Source organism: Pomacea canaliculata, linkage group LG12 (genome assembly GCF_003073045.1).
Source record: "Pomacea canaliculata isolate SZHN2017 linkage group LG12, ASM307304v1, whole genome shotgun sequence".
NCBI lineage: Eukaryota > Metazoa > Mollusca > Gastropoda > Architaenioglossa > Ampullariidae > Pomacea > Pomacea canaliculata.
In genome coordinates this window covers 22,766,194-22,779,432 of record NC_037601.1, presented here as the reverse complement: position 1 = coordinate 22,779,432, position 13,239 = coordinate 22,766,194, and the positions used below count along the sequence as shown (strand labels likewise).

General features: G+C 45.6%; 1 protein-coding gene across 1 annotated transcript in view; it reads left to right on the top strand.

Annotated features, from left to right (window-relative positions):
• Window positions 1–13,239, top strand: part of LOC112576690 (protein-glutamine gamma-glutamyltransferase K-like) — a 47,404-nt gene that overhangs the window by 13,227 nt on the left and 20,938 nt on the right. The gene's annotated exons all lie outside the window — the stretch shown is intronic.

The following is a 13,239-nucleotide window of genomic DNA, read 5'->3' as shown; positions in this document are numbered from 1 at the left end:
GAGTTGTCACAACTCTCCAACCACAAACTTGTATAACTGGACTGCTGGCAGACGATTTAACTACTAAAACGAGGCATGAGACGACAAAGCTTCCGGCTTAGTCACATTCTTTGTTACGGCTCGCCGAGACTAACAGTGGATCACTTGGCGAGAGGCTAAGCGTTGCTAGATGTCTGGGTGGTGGGTTGGGTGGGGGTGGTTTCGTCTGCGTGCACACACGATAAGAAAAGAGAATCAACAGACACCCAAGATGTTACTGTTACACAAGGTTCCTTGTATTGGGATTCACACCCCAGCCCAGGGCGTCCACTGCCTATCGTCTACCCTCTCATCTAAAGGATTCACTGTCGAACTAAACACGGATGTTATAGGTATTCACACACAAGAGGCGAGCTTTAAACAAGTGGAGAATTCAGAATTGCAGAGAAGTTTTATTTATCTTCCCTGGATCCACATACACGCACACAAACAAACCAACAAAGAAAGAGACAAAGACTGATGTACGCAGGTCAACCAAAGCGACGCAGGAGACTTCGTCCACACGGATTTATATTTATTTCCTGCTCAAACTTTCTCTGGATGTAGTCGAAAGGACTCGGGCAACACCTGAATCGCCAAGAGGTCAAACATTCAGCACAGCGGGCCACACCTTAGCCAGTACTCAGCATCTGATAATGGGAAATATTTGTACTGACAAAAGTCTTGAAATAAACACATGCCAGTCTTTGAATGCCTTTTTGAATTCAATGAAGACTTTATAGCAGCCATGCAGGTGTTGAATCGACAAAGTCTCACTCCGATCCGTCCTCGCCAAACACGCCGTTAGTCCATGGACGTGTGTAGGTGGACTGCTGTCTGTCTGCTGACCAACGCTTAGCCTCTTGCCAAGTTCTCCGCTGTTAGTCTCGGCGAGCCGTAACAAAGAATGTGACTAAACCGGAAGCTGTGTCGTCTCATGCCTCGTTTTAGTAGTTAAATGGGAAAAAAAATCGTCTGCCAGCAGTCCCGGGATTTTAGTTTCTGGTTAGTCTCATGAGTCATCCAAGGAACTTTGTGTAGCGGTCAGCCTGAGAAGTGAAAGGGACTGAAATCATTTTGAACGTAACAGTGTAAAAAAACAACCTAACATCTTTCTGAGCAGTGGAAGAGACTGAAATCACAGAAACCTAGGGTTAGATAGTCACGTGTTGTCGTCATACATATAGAGAGGGTTGAAGTTGAAAGGTAGCGGGTTGTGGGCTGAGGGCAGGGCCGCCGACATTCAGCACGGACCCCACGGCAGACAGGTGAGAAGTTTACTGGCCCCTGGCCATTAATTAAACAGTGATCATAATTAGCTTTTGCCAAACAACAGTAAGATTCGAACGCATCTCTCTTCGGTGTTGCATTATCGCATCACGTGCCTAAGCCTGGATGGCTGTCCACAACATTCCCACAACTAGTTCATCCAGCGTGACGAGGAGGTGGTGCTTCCCCCCCCCCCTCACTGCCAGTCCCCCATGTCACTCATCCCTCACCCCCTTCCACCGGGCCTGGGAACAGTGACTAAGTCTCGTGCTGTGCTGTTTCCCCTAGACATTCACATTCCAAATGGAAACACTACAACAAATTCAAGGTAAACCTTGGCACAGACTGAGGTCGGGTGCCTTTTACAGCCGCGAGCCCGCCAGCCTCACCCGTCAGGCAGGTTGTGGGCTGCGAGTTGAGTGGAGGGTCGCTGGTTGTGGGTGGGTATCTTGCCTTCATGTTTGATTAACTTGCTCAGATTTACTTGGTTCGAGTAGCTGACTCGACATAAAACAACACCACCATTGCCTCTACCATGATGTCGCTGCAGCCCCCGAGTGAGACACCTGTCCACTACACACCGTGAGGCTCACCAGCGAGTGCAGGTATATTGGTTTGTTGTCATAGTTGATGTTTACCGCCGACACCCTAGGGAGGTCAGACAAACATCACCGCGAGGAGCGAGGGTTGAGAGCACGTGCTTACACAGCACTTTACAGTCGTCACAGAAGTGGGAGGACAGACACCCCACAGACACACAATGGCAACATGCACCACACCAGAAAGCTCTGGAAGCACGCAGAGTGCAGTGTTTATGGAATGCAACAGCAAGTGCACCGCAGATGTGCTGGTATGCATGCAAGCTGAGGTGTACCATAGTCATCAAGCTATAAGAGATTTTGGGGGAAGATAATTGCCAGAGAATCGCCATGAACACCTTTTGTTCTCGTGCTACGAGTTGTGACCTTCGTAGGCCCACCCCACCCTACTCCACCCCGCGAGCTCCCCCCTGTACCCTGGAGGGCAGTCTTCTCTAACCACAGGATGCTTGCAGTGCAGTTCCAGTGTTGGCTGATGTTGACTAGCTGAAGCGTGTGTATTGTTTTTAAGACTAATAAACTTACATCAATTTATCTATAAGTATGTTAAAAATATTTACTTTTCTACACAGTCCAGTGTCTTCACAGCACGAGCGCTCTTGCTTCAATTGTGTGTGTGCGCCTATAATTATATTTATATATATATACAGTGAAACCTCGGTTAGCGAACGCCTCGGATAGCGAATATTTCGGTTAACGAACAAAAATTTCGTTAAAAATTTGTCTCGGATAACGAACAAAATTTCGGATAACGAACAGCCACGTGAACTACATGTGACCGACCAGCATGTCATCATTCGTGCACGAGACACAGTTACGATCAGTCGCTCCTTATCTGTGCGCATCCTTCTTATTTAGTGATTTTTGTGCTTTATTTTAATAAGATAATCCTCAATCATGGCTCCAAAAAAAAAAAAAAAGTTTGTAGAAAAGTCTTTCCCTAGCAGTGAGATCGGCAATAGGAGGCTAAACATGTTCAATGATATGTGATGTCGTATTACCCAAGAGTGTTACAAAAGACAGAAGTAACAGACACTGGACAAGTTTTTACCTTTAACCTCAAAGCTACAGAAAAAGGAAGTCACCCCCGTTTTTACAATGTCACGTGTGCTCATGGAGGGGGAATCCAATCAGTAATTCCACTCCTCCTTCCCCACACCTGCATCCACCCACGCCGTCAAAACGACAAGTTTTCTGATGTTTAAATGCTTTTGTTAATGTTTTTATGTTTATTTAACTCCATTTATGTTGTATTATAACTGTTCTCACACACACACACACGCACTACATAAACCATTGTGTGCACGTGCCACATACACTGCATTCAAGTATGTACGACAACTATGACTATACATGTGCAACACATACTTCCATCTGTAGTACTACAATTCAGCAACTACCATGTATATGCCCTAATGTCTACTTGTATATGGATTAATTACATGTGTGTACTAATTACTACAAATATATTTATTAATTATTATGTATGGGTACTAAGAGACTATTATATATACACACACTAGTGTACTGCTGTGTATATGTAGTACACATACTTCTATGCATGTGTATACACCTTGTGTTTTACAATATATACTGCTGTACGACTGTATGAAGTTCATGTACTATTTTGTATATGCATGTATCTGGGATAGCTGGATTTTGAGCAAGAGTTCGGACAGCCAACAGCAAGAAAAATAAGAAAGTCATACAGATAGAACCCTGCTTACGAAGTCTATCTCAGTAAACTTTATGGGACCCTTGAATTTTCGGGAGAAGGAACAATCGAGAAGTGACCTCCTCTACATGATGAGGAGGAGGAGGATAAGTTTCGTGCACCCAACAACATATTCTGACCGCCTGTTGCCTTCCAAGTGACTATAAGACTATAAGAAGGGTTTCTTTGTGTGTGAGATGGCCGAGACCAGTAACACCTGTCGTTATGGAGCAGAATTTACCTTCTGTCAAATTCTACTTGAGGGATTTTATTTTTGTTTTAAAAGGAGTCACAAAGCTTTCTTGCTGCATAGAAAACTGTGTGGCATTTAATGATGTTGATATAGAGGAGTGTGTGGAATGTAATGATTTCAGTTTAGTTGTTGGCATTGCAGGTTCAGTTTATGTCTCTTGCACGTTGAGAAATATTTCATAGCCGGAGCGCTGTTTAATGTTTGAATGACTGTAGGGGTCTTTAATACAGATTTCACATTAAAGTATATCATGGCGACGCAAATAACATTAACAGTAAAAATATTCACAGACAGAAGAAAATAAACACAGAGGCTACCGGAGTCGGAAAGTCCTAAAAAGACTTTAATTTTTAAGATGTAGAAAACATCGTTACGAAGATCTTCTGTAAATTCTTCAGTTATTTGTTTGTACGTTAACTTTGGAAAGATTTACATGCAAGTAAAAAACTAATGATGGAATAATGTCTAATGATACCAGATAATGATAGGTTCAAGATAAGACTTGCCGAATTCAAAGTAATCCACCCTTTCCATTCTCAAGATACACACACACAAACATCAGCATGCACAGGTCAAGGCCACTCGTACAGACGTCAGAGTTGTACATAGCGAGTCATTAGGGGCTGGGAACCAATTAAATCTATTTCTTTTATTTCTTATGGGAAAAACTGTTTCGGATAACGAACATTTCGGATAACAAACAACTTTCCAGAACGGATTATGTTTGTTAACCGAGGTTCCACTGTATAGTATATATATTTATATATCACAGGAAGACAACACAGTGAGTGAGCTTGAACTGTATGTGTGCTGACATCTGTGTGTGCGTGTCTTTACGTGCATTCATTCACTCATCTGTGTGCGTATATTGGTGGGTTTTATTAATTTTGGTTTGTGTATTATTTCCTTCCTTCCATCACTGTGATTCTCATTGACCTTGCGTCTGTCGTGTTTACCTCTCATTCTAGTTTCCAAAGTAAAATATTTATTTATTTGTATCTGCTTTAGATAATCGCGTTTTGTGTTTTCGCTGTTTCGGATGAATATTCTCGATAAATATTCTTGGTTCTTGATGAATTTTCTTGATGAATATTCTTGTCGCACATGATACACGGGACGTCAGTCTAAGGGAGGTAATCTATTCGTCCCCTTTCCTCTCCTGAGCTGGTTTCTCCGACAGGTTATCTCCCGCCTCTAGCAATGAATGCAGCACCAAGGCCTGAGTGCTGTATAAACAATACACTATGCAAGTGCAATCTTCTGTGCCTCCACACTTCCTGGAATCTGCACAAGATCAAGTTTCCAAAAGCGAATGGTTCACACACACACATACATGCCCTCACACACACTCACATGCACACACACACACATACTCACACACACACACTCACATACTCACACACACACACACTCACACACACACACTCACATGCACACACACACATGCCCTACGCACACACACACACCTTTATCAATATTGACACAGAGATTTCTGAGATATGAGTCTTTTAATGTGTGCTACATGTGTACTTTGCCTCTGTCTTCCTTGATGGAGTTTGATATATCTATGTCTTTGTGCTGCCCAGTAATGTGCTGACTACAAACAGTGGCGCCCTCTGTGTGTCAACTAGTCAGTGACAAACCATCTACGGCTCAGTCACACTTTGTCTGATGACAATGGTTGGTGATTGTTTCTACAGACATGACTGACAACATGTTCACCTGCCGGCTTTGTGTCTGCCATTTGTCTCAAAGAATGCTCTACAGACCAGTGTAAGCATCAGGCAGTGCTCTGTGACTCTGTCTGTGTTGACTGGACTGCGATTACAGCAGCTGACTTCTCAGTGCCAGTGTGGGAGTGGATGAACTAACTCGCTGCTTGGCTGAGATGAAGAAAGAGAAAACAGCAGATGAGATTTGACTGAGATACAATTTAAAACTAAAGTCACCTCGAGATCTCCTCTGCCTCCTGCTGCTACAGCACACTGACACATAATATATTTCTACAGTCATCTGACATAGCTATCGAGACACAGTCACATAGTCACAGTCAGATAGTTATTAAGACACAGTCACATAGTCACAGTCAGATAGTTATTAAGACACAGACACAGTCACATAGTCACAGTCAGATAGTTATTAAGACACAGTCACATAGACACAGTCACATAGTCACAGTCAGATAGTTATTAAGACACAGTCACATAGTCACAGTCACAGATATAGTTATCAACACATAGTCACAGTCACATAAAGTTATTAAGACACAGTCACATAGTCACAGTCACAGATATAGTTAACAACACATACTCACAGTCACAGATAAAGTTAACAAGACAGTCACATAGTCACAGGTATACATTCACACATGACTGTACACCTGTATTGTATCACACAGATATAGTTCTCTCGCTGGCTGCAAGGTGCAGACAATAACTGTGGATCACACACTGTCCATGCAGGCAAAGTATGGAGGAGCTGTTCACTGTGTTCATAGAAGCTGACAGGAAGTTCCGCCTTTTCTCAAACAAACACGTTTTCTGTTCTCATCACAGGCTGTCTTTGTCTGCCAGTCTGTACATCTCCGTGTCAGAACTTTGTGCACTGATGCAGTATTTCTCAATCTTTCTGGGCTTGAGTTGTTCAGGGGCAGATAGCTACATTTGCTGTGAGCTATTCAGGGGTAGATAGGTGAAACTGCAGTGTGCCTCCCACATCATGCATAATGTATGTGCTGTCTGTACAACGTCTCCATTGATTGCTTATCATCTTGCAAACATCAGGGGGGTAATGGTGAGTGGAGTCTACCTCTCCCTGTGTATCAGTGCTAGTGAGTGTGCATGTGTATGATGACAGCAGTGGTCAGTTCTGACAGTTTTATCTCAAACTCTTGCCTAGAAATTATGCTTTTGGTGGACATGTTTTGCAGACTAATTAACAATCCGTCATTGGGTTCCTTGTAGCTTCAGCAGCAAGAGGGTCAGTAGATTGTCCAGTGTACTACCTTAGACATCTGGGATGTCACTGACCTGCTAGACAGCCAGCCAACCAACGGCTTATCTAAAAACTGTGGTGGTGTATGATAGATGATTAGATAGATGTTGCTATGCATTAGACTTCCTCATAAAATCCGTTGTAAAGGAAGATGGTGTCATAAGAGACAGTCAAATGAGAAATAATTGGCATTCTTTCTGCTGTATGAGAGACCATGTTTCATTCTGCAAAAAACAAAACAAAAAACAAACAAACAAAACAAACGCTGCCCCGATGTTTGTAAACACTGGTGGCATACACTAATCAGCCTTGTCCTAACACTAATATCAACACTAATCAGCATTGTCCTAACACTAATATCAACACTAATCAGCCTTGTCCTAACACTAATATCAACACTAATCAGCATTGTCCTAACACTAATATCACAAGAAACTCGTGGTATTCAAATATGATAAACATGTGTTTCTTCCGTGAAAGATTTTTTTTGAGACTGAACTGTGACTCCTTATGTGAGTACTGACTCACTCAGTCTCAAGCTTTAGGCTCACTCAAGCTTAGAAGTTTGTTCTGAAAGATCTGTTAGATGACTGACCAGAAAGGACAGAATATCACTGGAAAATATGTATATAGCTTAGTTTACTAGCGAACTACACTTGACAGTATTCTGGCTGCAATACCTTTGCACAAAAACATATATATGTACTATAGATATAAAATATGTGCTTTAGGCAGCCAAAACAACAAATCCCTCTAGAAGGCCTGCTACTCGCAGTCAAGACATCCACATCTGTGGGACAAGCTATGGGGCAGGAGAGGAAACTACAAAGAACCACCCAGTTCATCAAGGACATACAAAGTCTAGTGCCCTTCCCATGACCACATAAACATTGGAAGAAGGAGGAGGCTATCTTGACACTAGTTCATTCAGTGCCGATGCTGCTTCTACAATTTATTTTTGCCACCATCACCACCACATAGCCCTACCTCCACCATCTTCACCCCCACCGAAACCCTGATGACTTTGAAGTTTGTGTATTACATCTCCGCAGGCTATCACATTGTGGGAAGCAATCAAGTCTAGTATGGCAAACAAGTCCTTCATGTCGATGTAACTTCCCACACAAACATCCGTGCTCATAAACAAACAAATAAGTTATCGTGAAGCTATGACAGGGATGAACCCTGAAGATAAAGTAAACTTTAAAGGACATTCGCTGACACCCAAGACAGTCGAGACACTAAACTGCTCTTCAACAACACCCTGTAGTGATGTACGGGTGGCTGGCTGCTGAACATGAAGTGTGGCTTCAAGATTTATGTGTGAGCTGGAGGAGACCATTCACAGAGCCGGAAACAGCAGCAAACATCAGGCGACTTTTCAGAACTTTCTAGAAAGTTGCATCGCTGCAGAAATCTCGTTGGTAGACTGTTGACCAGGTGGGTAGGCAGTTCACCGATGAACAGTGAGTTAGCTATCTTGTTGGCTAAGCAGGTAGAAAGAACTTGCTCACTCCTCAACAGAAAACTTTAAAGACAATGGCAGTGTTCTGGTTCATCGTTTGGTCACGTGCCAATGATAGGTCAGAGTGCAATGATCACTGCAAGGCGATCACGTGGTGAAATAAAAGGTGGGGGAGGAAAGGGAGACGAATTCCTCAGAACAATTTAAGCAGACGTCAGTCTTGGCAGTTTGATTGACTGCAGATGTCGCATAAAAGTGAATTCTCTCCCTGGAAATGGACTGCCAGACATTTGTTACTCACCTGTTCTCACTCCTGCACGTGTCATGGAGGGGGAAGGGCCAGCCTGTGTTTGTTTCCAATCCTGCTTTGAACTGCTTTCTGTTCCCTAGCAACACAAACTTAAAGCACAAAGATTCCTCCGAGGACACACCATTATCGTCGTCGTCATCATCATTCTGACAGCAGCTGTTTGATGTCAAGTCGTTTGACAACCGCTGGAGTATATTTGTATGCTGCACAGCTTCTGAAAGAACTTGAGATACTCTGCCCGATGTAGTAATTATCTACAAAGTATTCAGTCCACTTTTTTCTTGGAGTCTGAGAGGTCCACAAGTTTCTGTCCCACTTGTTCGTGTGAAAGGTCAACTAAAATTCTTTTTCTCTGTTGACTTGGTGAGCCGAGGGGTGTTCCCCCAAAAGTGTGTGAATACTTCCTTCGGTTCTCGAGATACACGCCTGAGACATCACCTCGCACAGAGGTCAAACTCGCCACGTGACATTTGTTCCCGGTGCGCCTAATTAACTAATAATTAACTAATGATCTCAACTGTCCCTGCGGCTGTGTCCTTGGCAACGCAAGCGTCTGCACGTGCTCTCCTGGTGTCTGTGATGTCGACCTGTGAGCCCAGTGAACAGTTGCACCTCATTAACTACACCCTTAGGATGTCAGAGCGATCTTTCTGGAAAAAAACCTAATTGGTTCCCTCTGGGATAGTGTCTATGCTCGTCATAGTGTCTATGCTCGTCATAGTGTCTATGCTCTGGCGACTGACTGTTTGCTAGTATTTATGTTACACAGGTGAGTGACTTTTATCAGCTGAAGCACCGTGGCTCCAGCATCCCCCTAATCAAGGTATTAAACACAATTTGAATTTCCTCTGTAACAAAACCACAGACAGCGACTTGCTTCGGTTTGAAACTTTGGTCGATTGGCTGCACTGGGTGAGACAAGCACCACTATCCGCTATCACGTGACCTTAACCACAAACCCTCACGGCGCGTGCCAAAAGGTTTCCATGGTGACACCGGCACCAGCAGAGTCGACGTGATGGCCACTCAGCCCTCTGCCTCTAATACCTCCAGACTTTACTGCAAGTGGGCGCCTTCACAAATTTGCACTCCTCTCGTAAACCTGCACTCGGAGCACCAACGACAAGTGCAGATGGCGAAGTGATAAACCCTGCAGCCCCCACCCCTCCACCCCTCCACACCACCACCCATCCACCCCTCCACCCATCCTCCCAGTAAACATCGGGAGAACCGAAGGACGCAGCATCAAAGGTTGTTTGTGCCAATCCTGTTGTAACGGAAAGGCGATTACGGCAAAGATGTGATAAAGGAAAGCACGACGAAGATATCATCGAATATCGACAGTTTGAGTTCTCTCCCTGACGTGCGCACACAGGCCTGAGTTGTCTCCCCATTGGCTGTAAAAGCCACGTAGCGATGGGAGGTAATCGCTGCTGTCGTCGACAGCCTGAAAGACGTTGAGCCAGAGGCAGCAGCAGGCGGGGTGCGGGTGGCGGGTGGCGGGTGTGGCGCCGTGCAGTAGGCGGCGGGCTGTGTGGGAGGCCGAGCTACACACGGACTATCGCCGAGATGCTCTTCACACTTCCTGACTTCAGGCTCCCAGCTTTTGCTCATCGGCGTAGCGCGCGTGTGTGTGTTGCTTGTGTCTGATCACCAAACACACGGAGTAAGTCGGCTCCGGACAGGTGTGGACAGGTGTGCAAGACCTCGCTTTTCTTTGTACCTGACCTCTGGCTTGTCTTACCTCATGAACCGCAGGCGGCGCAGGTGAGTTTTTCGTGACTTGTTGGTGATTGCGGTGCGCGCGCGTGTAAAGTCTATAGTCTATGTGTGTGTGTGTGCAGGCGTGCGTATGTGTATGCATGCGGACGTGTATGTGTGTCAGAGAGAGAGAGAGGGAGGAATCAGAGCAAGATGCCCACCACTAACCCTGACTTAGGAAGTCTTCAAAATGTACCCACTGTCATTTAAACATGGAAGACAAAAGCCAGCCACTAAGTCAATGAAGACCCGGGGTTCACAGGTCGCCGAGTGCCGAGTGCCAGACACCTCACTCATCGTGAGGCCAGCGTTTTGTGAGGGAGGGGCTCACCTCCCCTCTTGTTGTCTTACCTCTCCCTCCCGATAACGGCGGCACACACCCGTTAGGCAGGTGGATCAGCTGGCTCAGTTGGGTCAAGTACCCTGCGTGACTCGGGTATCTAACCGCATTGGTAGGTAAGGATGTCGTGCTCAGTCATCGTCATTTCTACCTGTCCTAACGACATGTCTCAGCTAACTGCTTCTGGTTTATAGTTCATTACGATTCCAGCAAAACTCCTCCCTGCGGTCAACCGAAGCTAAGAAATTAAATATTCATTCCAAGTGCTTTCTTTTGTGTTGGAATATTTGTGATGTCAAGTGCAGTAGTAGCAGCAAGTGTCTATACATCACAGTTTGTGGATGAGTAAGTTGTGTAAAGTATGTAAAGTATGTCATGGACGTTTCTTGAACAATAAGTCAACGGATCGCTCAGTCCTGTCGCAACCTGGACTGAAATCTCAGATGTTTGACGATGCCAGTCAGTGCCACGTGACACAACCTACCTGTACACCTCCCTCCCCTTGTGACCAGCCCAACGTTGGTCCAACCTCGTCAAGGTCTCGCGCCCCACGTGACCTCACGACTGAATACAATGTCTACGTCACATGAGGGCGCCATGCTTGGTGTTGGTGTGGTGCTGCAGCTGAACAAAACACACAACAGAGGACATGAACATTGAAAACCTTTTTCTGGTGAAAAAAGCTTTTTCTGTTCTTCCTGCTTTGCTATTGGTTGTGATGTAAGCTGTAGGTCGATTGTGATGTAAGCTGTAGGTCGATTGTGATGTAAGCTGTAGGTCGATTGTGATGTAAGATGTAGGTCGACTGTGATGTAAGATGTAGGTCGACTGTGATGTAAGATGTAGGTCGACTGTGATGTAAGATGTAGGTCGACTGTGATGTAAGATGTAGGTCGACTGTGATGTAAGATGTAGGTCGGCTGTGATGTGGGTGAAGACTTCTATCCAACGCGTTGCCGGAATGTGAATGGAGGAATGTGAAAGACAGAAGCAAGAAAGAGAGAATGTGTGCACGGCAGTGTCTCATCTAGACTGTAATTATCGTTATCATCGCCATCATCTAGTGACAGAAATAACGACTGTTGATTGTATTCTCAAGCTGAGCTCGCATCACCTTGTGAGACAGAGAAAGACACGAATATACCGACCACAGACAAGCGGCGACATAGTCGTCATGACAACGACTTATCTGAGTTGTAAACAGGTTTACAGAAACAGACACTGGTGACAAGCTGTAAACAGGACAGGTTTACAGCAACAGGATGGCAACAGGATGGCATGTGCACTGGCACATTGGGGTGGGCATCAGGCGAGAGGTCAGCCAACCTTCCGGCAACAGTTTTCAAGTGCAGCAGCTGTCATGTCGGCGCGTGCACTCGCCAAATGTCACAAAACAACAAGTCCAGCCATTAAAGGCCTCCCCCCCCCCAAAGGGCAAACATCTGTGTGGACATCTTACACAGTGTTTGGCCGAGTGTGTGAAGGCCACAGGAAATCAATGGCTTGGAGCAAACGTTGTGGACATGGACACTTGTCTGACACCTTGTCTCACACAAAGGGGACTTGGGGGGCACTGAGAGGTTTCCTCCTTTGGCAATTCGCTCGCTCATAGACTGCATTTTCTTGGCGGGTACAGCAAGTGCACACACTGATGGGAGGAGTGAGTACAGTTCGCCTTGCCGCGCATGTCAAGATGCCACTCATGCCGGACTGGTTTCATGCCAGGAGCAGGACCGTGGCTGTCTCACCTACACCAAGACCATTGAGATTCACTGTTGAGGTTGTATACTGTTTCCGCTGTTACCTCCCCTAAGAAAGTGCGCGAACGTTTCAGAATAAAAAAATCTCTTACACACACACACACGTGCGCGCTCACAAGCACACACACACACATTTACACCCGCCGCTCATGGATGCACACCCCTTAATGCTTGCAACCCGTTACAAGGTGTGTGTCTTGTCTTGTGTGGAACACAGTGTCTGTGGAACATTCTGACCGCCTGACGCCGCCAGTGCCAAGGGAGGATGTACGGCAAGCTCACACCGGAAGTGGCTGATATCGACGGCATGGGTGTGGTCTGTACCCGGCGCCTGCCACTTGCAATGTTGGGGCGATCTCAGACTTTGACACCTGCTTCCGCCTCATCACGTGATGGTGACGTGGTCCGTAGGCAGCCATTTGTCGGATATGAATGCGAGTTGCTGTTGTTACTGGTCACGTGTTAAGCTAGGTATGCTTGTGAGTAATAGTTATCGGTCGTCACACCTGACGAGACCGCTAAGGCGGAGTAGCCGTGAGTCGTAGAGTGGAACACCCGACCTCCTCCAATAATAATAATGATAATAATGATAATGATAGTAATAATAATTCGGTGGCAGACACTGTATCGTCTCCGATAATCTCTACATTCGCGCTCTGTGATCCATGGTGTCGGGCCCCACATGCGGCGACAGGTGAGTGCGGCTCACTAGCGGGCAGGCAGGCGTGAGCACTACTCACGCGGCGGAACAGCGTG